This window comes from Triticum dicoccoides, chromosome 6A, assembly GCF_002162155.2.
Source record: "Triticum dicoccoides isolate Atlit2015 ecotype Zavitan chromosome 6A, WEW_v2.0, whole genome shotgun sequence".
NCBI classification, from domain to species: Eukaryota; Viridiplantae; Streptophyta; class Magnoliopsida; order Poales; family Poaceae; genus Triticum; species Triticum dicoccoides.
The window spans coordinates 182,895,472-182,904,757 of record NC_041390.1 but is presented as its reverse complement, the minus strand read 5'-3'; positions in this window follow the sequence as shown (position 1 = coordinate 182,904,757).

Here is a 9,286-nt window from a genome sequence, read left to right as displayed (position 1 = left end):
GCTCACCGAGTCCGCGCCGCTCTGGTCGCCTCTCCTCCAGCAGCACCACGTCTGCTCCCCGGCCGAGTCCGCCTCCGCGCGTCACGCCCGCCGGTGCGCCCGTGGCTGCCTGCTCCGCTGCCGGCTGCCGGGCCCCTCCCGCGTCGACCTGCCGGCTGTCCGCGCGGTCGGCTTCGCCAGCACCCGGCCGCCAGGTCGTCGCGCTCTCCTCCTCTGCTGTGGCCGCATCCTTGCCCCGGGTGGCCGACTTCCCGCCTGGCCGCCTGCCGCCCGTCCGGCTTCGGGTCTCGCCCGCCGGCTCCGCCAGCAGGTCGGGTTCTCCGCCTCGCCGCTGCGCCCGATGCGGCCTCCGCCTGCTTTGCGCCGGCTTCACGCTTGCCGGCTCCTGCCGTAGCCGGCTGCTCGTCGCGGCCGACTGCCGTAAGAGGTGGCTCGGCTGCCCAAGTCCGGGTGGGACTAAGAAAAGAGAGAGATCCGGTTGGAAGAGAAAGACAAGGGCGGCTTGCTGAAAAGAGGTGGAGGCCGGCTGCGCGTGTACGGGCTGGCTAGAAAAGTCAAGGCCGGCTCCCCATCGAAGAAAGAAAAGAAGGAGTAGGATGCCGACTGAAGAAAAGTCATAGGCCGACTGGCCATGTGAAAAAAAGAAGAAGAGAGAGAGAGAAAGAGGTCGGCTGGGACAAAGAGAAGGAAAGAAAAACCCGTCCGGATGACCCGTCCGCCTGCTTCGCCACTTGGACGATCAGTCGTGACCTGTACTGCCGGCTGTGCCAAGCCGGCTGGACTGCCTCCTGCTCCGACGACACACCCAGCGGGTGCGCTGACGCGCCCCCGCGAAGAAAGAGGAAGACAAAGTAGTTGCCAGAAGATCCGGCCCGAACGCTCAGTAGTCGGCCCGAATCTCGGGGGCTACACCCAGCAGGTGCGCTGACGCGCCCCCGCGAAGAAGAAGACAAAGTAGTTGCCAGGAGATCCGGCCCGACTGCTCAGCAGTCGGCCCGAATCTCGGGGGCTACACCCAGCGGGTGCGCTGACGCGCCCCCGCGAAGAAGAAGACAAAGTAGTTGCCGGGAGATCCGGCCCGACTGCTCAGCAGTCGGCCCGAATCTCGGGGGCTACACCCAGCGGGTGCGCTGACGCACCCCCGCGAAGAAGAAGACAAAGTAGTCGCCGGGAGATCCGGCCCGACTGCTCAGCAATAGGCCCGAATCTAGGGGGCTACACCCAGCGGGTGCGCTGACGCGCCCCCGCGAGAGAGAAAAAGACAAAGTAGTCGTCGGAAGATCCGGCCCGACTGCTCAGCAGTCGTCCCGAATCTCGGGGGCTACACCCAGCGGGTGCGCTAGCACGCCCCCGCGAAGATTGCAGACAAGAGAAAAGTTCTGTCCGGCTGCCAGCAGCCGGCAGAAGAGGAAAAGAAGAAAAAGGGCATTGCAAGACGCCTCGCCGCCTGGCCGGTCAAGCCTGACCGGCCGGGACCCCCCTTCGAGCACCCGGGGGCTCGTAGGCTGCACCCAGCGGGTGCGCCGACGCGCTCCGCGAGCGCCGAGTCGCGCCGGCTGTCTCCGACGACCGCGACTACACGAAAATCAATGTGAGCTCCTCGCCCGCATATTTTTGCATCACGCAAGCACGGATAACCCCGAGCGATGCTCGGGTGCTATCTCCGCATTTTTTATTATAATAGCATCACTGTTCGCCCCGGCGCCAGCCAGAGTTGGCCCGGGGGCTGGCGGCTTGGCCTGAGACGTGTCAGGACCCCGATTCCAAGTCACATCAATCTAGCCGATAACACCTCATATCACTTTGCGGCCTCACGCACGGTATCCCACGGGTGTCGCCTTACCATGGCCAGGGACCGTTTGCGCCTTTTGGCTCACGTATATGATAGTGTCTCTAGCATCCATATGACAGAGAACCCGGGCCGACATGGCTAGTCGTGAACCCAAAGCGGCACAGACCTATGGAGACAGGCATACATGAATCACATCGAACATGTCGGTCATCAACGAGTGATTCCGGGCTGTAGCACTAGGCTAACAGGACTCCGGGGAACCCCGGGCTGTAGCAGGCTAGGCAGGACTCCGGAAGTCACCGTGTGACATTTCCCCGAAGGGACAAACATAGGGACGAAGTGAAACACATGCCGGCCAGTCAAGTGTCCTGAACAGTAGTGCTGGGCTAGCAGGACTCCGGTGAACCGGGCTGTAGCGGACTACTATGGCTCGAGGAACACTAGACTACATTTCCCCATAAGAAAGATTGCCAAGGATAAACAACTAGGTTGTCGGATCCCACTCATACCAAGCATTTCAATCATACACACAATATGCCCGATATGAGTACATACAACATGGCATCACAACAAAACTCTACAACTCAAGTACTTTATTTAAAGGCTCCAAAGAGCCATACATAACATATTCATACAGATAGGGGTCACATGACCCGACACTCAAGTCATACAAACATACAAGCACATGCGGAAGCAACTAGTCTGAGTACAGACTCTAGAAAGAAAGAAGGCTTCTCGAAGCCTGTCTATCTACATAGGGCCCTCCATGGCCAGGATCACCACCTGGGTGGCTAGTCACTCGTCGACGTCAAGGTCTACATAAAACCCATCGGAGGGGGTAGTGTTGTCGTCTGAAAACAATAAATAAGCAAACATGAGTACAAAGGTACTCAGCAAGTCTTATATCAGAACCTACTATACATGCTTATTCTCAAGAAGGCGGTGGGGTTGATGCAGCAAGCCAGCTTTGACTCTTGGCTAAGCTATCCTACGGAACTCCACCAGTAAAATAGTTTTCGCACACGAGCCCACTACTCACCAACACAATACTCCACCGGGGATCCTCCCTCGTCATCCTACGAGAGGGCCATCCTCGGTACTCACACTTATCTTGAGTCTTTTAGTAGTATGCATTAACTTGTCTATGAACTGTATAGGCAACCAAGTAGTCCTTTACCGCGGACGCGGCTATTCGAATAGTTTACACCCTGCAGGGGTGTACTTCGTCATACACGCTTTCACCACTTACCGCCGTTTACATGACATGTACTCGGCAACCTTCAAGCGGAAGCCCAGCGAGGGTGTCGGCCACGGCCTACCTAAACACTTAAGTCTCTAGTCCAGGTTTATCGCCTATCCAGGTTCCATCCGCAGGGAGTCCGGCCGAGGTTTCACATACGGCCCCGAACGATGTGAACAGGGTTCCCGAGACACCAAACGGGTGACTCGGTACACCGTGCCACGGTGTATCTACCGCAACATAGCCCACCCCTAGGGTCAGCGCTACGCACGGCCGCAAACACATAACCTACAAACACCAGAAACTAATTGCAACTCCTGGACAGAGTACTAGGGTGATTAAGAAGCCGAGAGGGTCCATTGGTTTCGGGCCCAATGTACGGTAGTAACTGCATCTTAAATCACACATACAGATCTCAGTTCTTATGGACGGCCTCAATGAAACAACCCTCCATGTACTCCTACATGGCCTCTCATCGATACCTTTACCAAAACATGTTCAATACATCCCTCATATTACCGACATAAGCATTTCACTCTAGCTCATCACCCAGATGAACCAGACCTGACTCAACTCTAAGCATAGCAGGCATAGCAAGGTAGGAATCACATACATGGCTCAATCAACTCCTACACATGCTAGTGGGTTTCATCTAGTTACTGTGGCAATGACAGGTCATGCAGAGGATAAGGGTTCAACTACCGTAGCACACAGCAGTTTGAATCGCGATGTCTTAATGCAGTAAACAAGAGCAGCAGCGAGAACATGGGTTGTATCAGAATGATCAATGGTTGCTTGCCTGATGGAGTGGTAACGGGATACTGCCCTTCAGTTGGATACTCGTGAATATCCTCGGAGGCAGAACCTACCACGAAGAACACATCGAAACACAATCAACACATGACGATATGCAACAATATGATGCATGCTATGACATGGCAATATGATTGTGTCTTGGCCTAATGCAAGCTAAAATAGGAAGGGATGAACCCATTTGAATGAAAGATTCAAATATTAGCTCATTAAACATGGCATTTATAGTGCATTTCCTTATTCTTCTTAAACAGCAAGGTAAACTTGTTTTGTCATGCATGAAACCATTACAGATGGATAGATTGAATTTTTCTGATAATTATTCATATATAATTTATCTCATTTGGAGCTATGGTTGAATTTCAATGAATTTTTGAAGTTTGAACTATTTTCTGGAATTTCCTGAATAAGAATAAATCCAAAAAATCAATTACTGCGTCAGCAACGCATCAGGGTGACGTCAGCAGATCAAAGGCGCCAGTCCAGGTCAAACCTGACTGGTGGGGTCCACTGGTCAGTGTCTCTGTGCACTAACTACGTTTAGTTAGCCTAATTGACTGGCAGGGCCCACTAGTCAGTGACTATACTAATTAACTAACCTATTTAGTTAGCACTAATAGAGTAATTAGTCGGGCGGGGCCCCCATGTCGATGAGAGAGAGGGGGGAGGTCAACCCACGTCAGCAGGTCAACCTTGCCGGTCAGCGGGTCAAAACCTGCTGGCGTTTTAGCCGCCGGCGAGGCCAGACGCGGTGGCACGCTGCGGAAATCGCCCACAGGGCACCAATTGATGCGCAGAGAGCAGCTACCGGTAGCTGGGAATGAACCACAGCGTTTGATGGTGGTGGTGGTTGGGCTCGGGGTGGCCGGAAACATCGCCGGCGACGAGCCTTGCGGTCGCCGAAGTCGGGCGAAAGTGAGCCCGAGGCTACGGGGCACGACGAGGCGTGTGTTGAGGTGCGTTGTGCCCCTAGGGATGCAGTGAAGTAGTTAGACTAGGTGGCGTGGCCGGTGTTTGGCCGGAGACACGTCGGCGACGAGCTCCACGGCGGCGCGTGCGGGTGAGCTTCGTGTGCTCGTTGTGGTGCACGAGAAGAAGAACGGGGAGGATGGGGAGGTGCAGCAGCTCACGGTGATCACTTAGAGGCAGACGGCGCGGTCGGGGACGAGTTGATGCGGCGGTGACATTGAAAGGGATCTCCGGCGATGCTCGGTGAAGATGAGGTCGAAGAAGACGTTGCAGAGCGTGTGAGCGCTCGGGGCTCAACTGCTCGACAGAGTCGACGATGGCGGAGAGGATGGACACGGTGGTGCAACACGGGGACGACAGTGGACGCGGTTTCACGATGGCGCGAGCACGGCAGCGTCGGCCATGGCGGAGGAAGAGCGATGGAGAGGGACCAGGGGGAAAGTGCGGTGTCTGCGAGGTCGGGGGATGCAAGGGAGTTCGTCCCACGTCGACAGGTCGACGAGGGGAGAGGTGAGGCGGCGGCAGCTGCGTGGCGCGCATGCGGTGCTCGCTGGCGGGGTGGCTGGGCTGGGCCGGCAGGTGGGCCTGGTAGGTGGCGCCAGGTAAGTTTTTCTGTTTTTTTGTTTTCTTTTCTATTTTTTCTGTAGCTTTAGGGCTTTATTTAAAATACGTAGGAACTTTCTAAAATCCTGAAAATAATTGTGGGCTCTGTTGGGATTATTCCTAACAGCCCTGACTTAATTCCAGAATTATTTGAACATTTAAAACATTTATTAGCATTTAAATGTCCAAAGGCAACATACATATGATTTAATCCAGTGACCTTTTGTTGACCTAGAAAATTGTGCACCTATTTTGCCAGAGGTTCTAACCCAAGGCAAAGAGGGTGAACATTTTAGAAGGGCATTTCAGGTTCATTGAAATTATTTTTAGTAAACCCTAGTTGATTTCAAGAGGGGTGCTGGGGGTTCTACCTTCCCCATTTCAAGTTTCTGATGAAAAATAAACATGATGCACACTCTAATGCATGGACTAGCTAGGGTGTGACAACTCACCCCCACTCAAAAGAATCTCGTCCCGAGATTTAGGATCCTCTGGGAAGAAGGTGGGGTACTCAAGTCGAAGACGATCCTCCCTTTCCCAAGTGGCTTCTTCCTCGGAATGATGTGACCATTGAACCTTGAGAAACTTGATATTATGACGTCGAGTGGTACGCTCGGCTTGATCAAGGATACGAACGGGATATTCCCGATAAGAGAGGTTATCTTGTAGATCAAGCGTTTCGTGGTCCACTCCACGGATAGGATCCGCGAAGCAACGCCTGAGTTGTGAAACGTGGAAGACATCGTGAACTCTAGAAAGATGCGAAGGTAGTTCCAATTGGTAGGCAACTTCTCCTCGTTTAGCAAGAATGTGAAAGGGTCCAATGTAACGAGGAGCCAATTTGCCTTTGATACCAAAACGATGGGTTCCCTTTAACGAGGTAACCCGAAGGTAAGCCTTCTCGTTGACTTCATAAGTCATAGGCTTATGTTTACGATCATATTGACTCTTTTGACGAGATTGGGCTGTTTTCAATTTCTCACGAATAATGCGAACCTGCTCTTCTGCTTCCTGAATCATATCCGGGCCAAAGAGTTGTCTTTCCCCGGTTTCTGACCAGTTAAGAGGCTTTCGGCATTTTCGTCCATAAAGAACTTCGAAAGGAGCTTTGCCCAAGCTAGCTTGATAACTATTGTTATAAGCAAACTCCGTGAATGGAAGGCATTTCTCCCAACTCATTCCGAACGAGATAACAGAAGCTCGGAGCATATCTTCCAGAATTTGATTGACTCGCTCTACTTGACCACTTGATTGGGGATGGAAGGCGGTACTAAAGGAGAGACGAGTTACCATAGCATTTTGGAAACTTTCCCAAAATTGAGAGGTGAATAGACTCCCACGGTCTGAGTTAATTTCCAATGGAACACCATGAAGAGATACTATTCAGGAGATGTATAACTCAGCTAGCTGGCTAGCGGTGATACTCTCACGAACAGGTAGAAAGTGGGCTACTTTGGAAAGTCGGTCGATCACAACGAAGATGGCATTATTCCCTCTCTTGGTCCTGGGAAACCCAGTGATGAAATCCATACTGATTTTATCCCATTTCCATTCAGGAATAGCCAAAGGTTGAAGGGTGCCAGTAGGCCGTTGATGCTCTGCTTTAACACGACGACAAACGTCGCAATTAGCAATGTATTGAGCGATTTCTCTCTTCATCCTAGTCCACCAAAACCTCTGGCGTAGGTATTGATACATTTTGGTACTACCGGGATGAATGGTGAGAGGGGATTCATGAGCTTCCTTAAGGATCAGTCGCCTCAGGTTTCGCGCCTTTGGAACCACTAGGCGATTCCAAAAGTATACGACACCTTGATCATCAATGGAGAAACAATTCGCGACTCCTTTCTTAATGTTTCTCTTAATACGGGAGATTCCCGGATCTACCTTCTGTGCCTTGATGATCTGATCTGTAAGGGTATGTTCCGCCACCAGGGTGGATAGGAATCCTCAAGGAACAATGTGAAGGTTTAGCTTACGAAATTCCTCATGGAGAAGTGGTTGACTTTGTTGTAACATCAGGTTGTTACAATAGGACTTACGGCTTAGCGCATCAGCCATGACATTGGCTTTGCCCGGGGTGTAAGTTATTCCTAAGTCGTAGTCCGAGATCAACTCGACCCAACGTCGTTGCCTGAGATTCAAATCTGGTTGGGTGAAGATATATTTCAAACTTTGGTGATCGGTGAAGATCTCGCAACGATTACCGAGAAGGTAATGTCGCCAGGTTTTAAGTGCATGGACTACAGCTGCAAGCTCTAGATCATGTGTAGGATAATTTTCCTCATGTTGGTGTAATTGCCGTGAAGCATAGGCAATTACCTGACGATCTTGCATGAGTATGCAACCTAGTCCTTGTCGCGAGGCGTCGCAATAGATAATAAAGTCCTTGAAGAAGTCTGGTGGTACCAGTACGGGGGCAGATGTCAGGCGTCTTTTCAGTTCTTGAAAACTGATCTCGCACTGTGGAGTCCACTCGAACTTTTTATCTTTCTTGAGGAGTTCAGTTAGAGGTTTAGCAAAATTGGAGAAATTTTCGACGAAGCGGTGGCAATAGCTCGCTAAGCCAAGGAAGCTCCGAACTTGCTTGACCGTCTCAGGTGGAGTCCAATCAAGGACGGCTTGAACTCGCTCGGGATTGACAACAATACCCTTACCAGAGATTACATGTCCTAGATAGGTCACTTCTGGCAACCAAAATTCACACTTGGAGAATTTGGCATAAAGGCGATGCTCTCGAAGTTTCATCAATACCAGCCTTAGATGTATGGCATGTTCCTCTTCAATCTTGGAGTAGATGAGTATGTCATTGAGGTATACTACGACGAATTTATCCAAGTACTCCATGAAGACCGAGTTCATTAACCGAGAGAAGGTAGCCGGGGCATTGGTTAAACCAAAGGACATGACGGTGTACTCGTATTGGCCATAACGAGTAACAAAGGCCGTTTTGGGAATGTCCCCGTTTTTGATTTTGATTTGATGGTAACCCAACCTCAAATCCATCTTGGAGAAGACTGAGGATCCAGCGAGCTGATCATACAGATCGTTGATCCTGGGAAGCGGATATTTGTTCTTGATGGTGACCAAGTTGACAGGTCGGTAATCCACAACCATTCGATCCATTCCATCCTTCTTCTTAACGAAGAGGACGGGGCAAGCCCAAGGAGAGGAACTAGGACGGATGAAACCCTTGTTCAAGGACTCATCGAGTTGGTTCTTAAGCTCGGCTAGTTCTAGGGGTGCCATCTTGTAAGGTCTTCTAGAAATTGGAACGGTTCCTGGAACAAGGTCTATCACAAACTCGACATCCCTGTCAGGTGGAACACCTGGCAGTTCTTCTGGAAAGACATCCGGAAAGTCTCGGACTACCGGAACATCTTCAAGGTCTGGAAGGGGGTTGGCATTTAGGGAGTAAAGTTGGCGCTTGGCCACTCGAGTTAAGACATTAACTGTCTTGCCTGAGGGGTGGGTAAGTTGAACGGTTCTAGTGGCACAATCGATCTTAGCATAATGAGCTGACATCCAGTCCATACGCAAGATGATATTTATGTCGGAGGACTTGAGAGCTATTAAAGATTCAAGGAAGACAAGTCTATCAACAAGAATTTCGTTCCCATGGCTTACTCTAGAAGTTTGCCATTTGGAACCCGGAGTTTGAATTACCATGGAAGTGGGCATGTCGCAGAATGTCGTGTTATGCAATCGAGCATAGTTCTCGGATATGAATGAATGAGATGCTCCAGTATCGAAAAGAACAGATGCCGGATGGCAGTTAACAAGGAGCGTACCAAGGACGACGTTAGGATCCTCATGAGCCTCCTCGGCTGAAACATAATTGACATGGCCACGTGCAGTGGTGGCCGGCT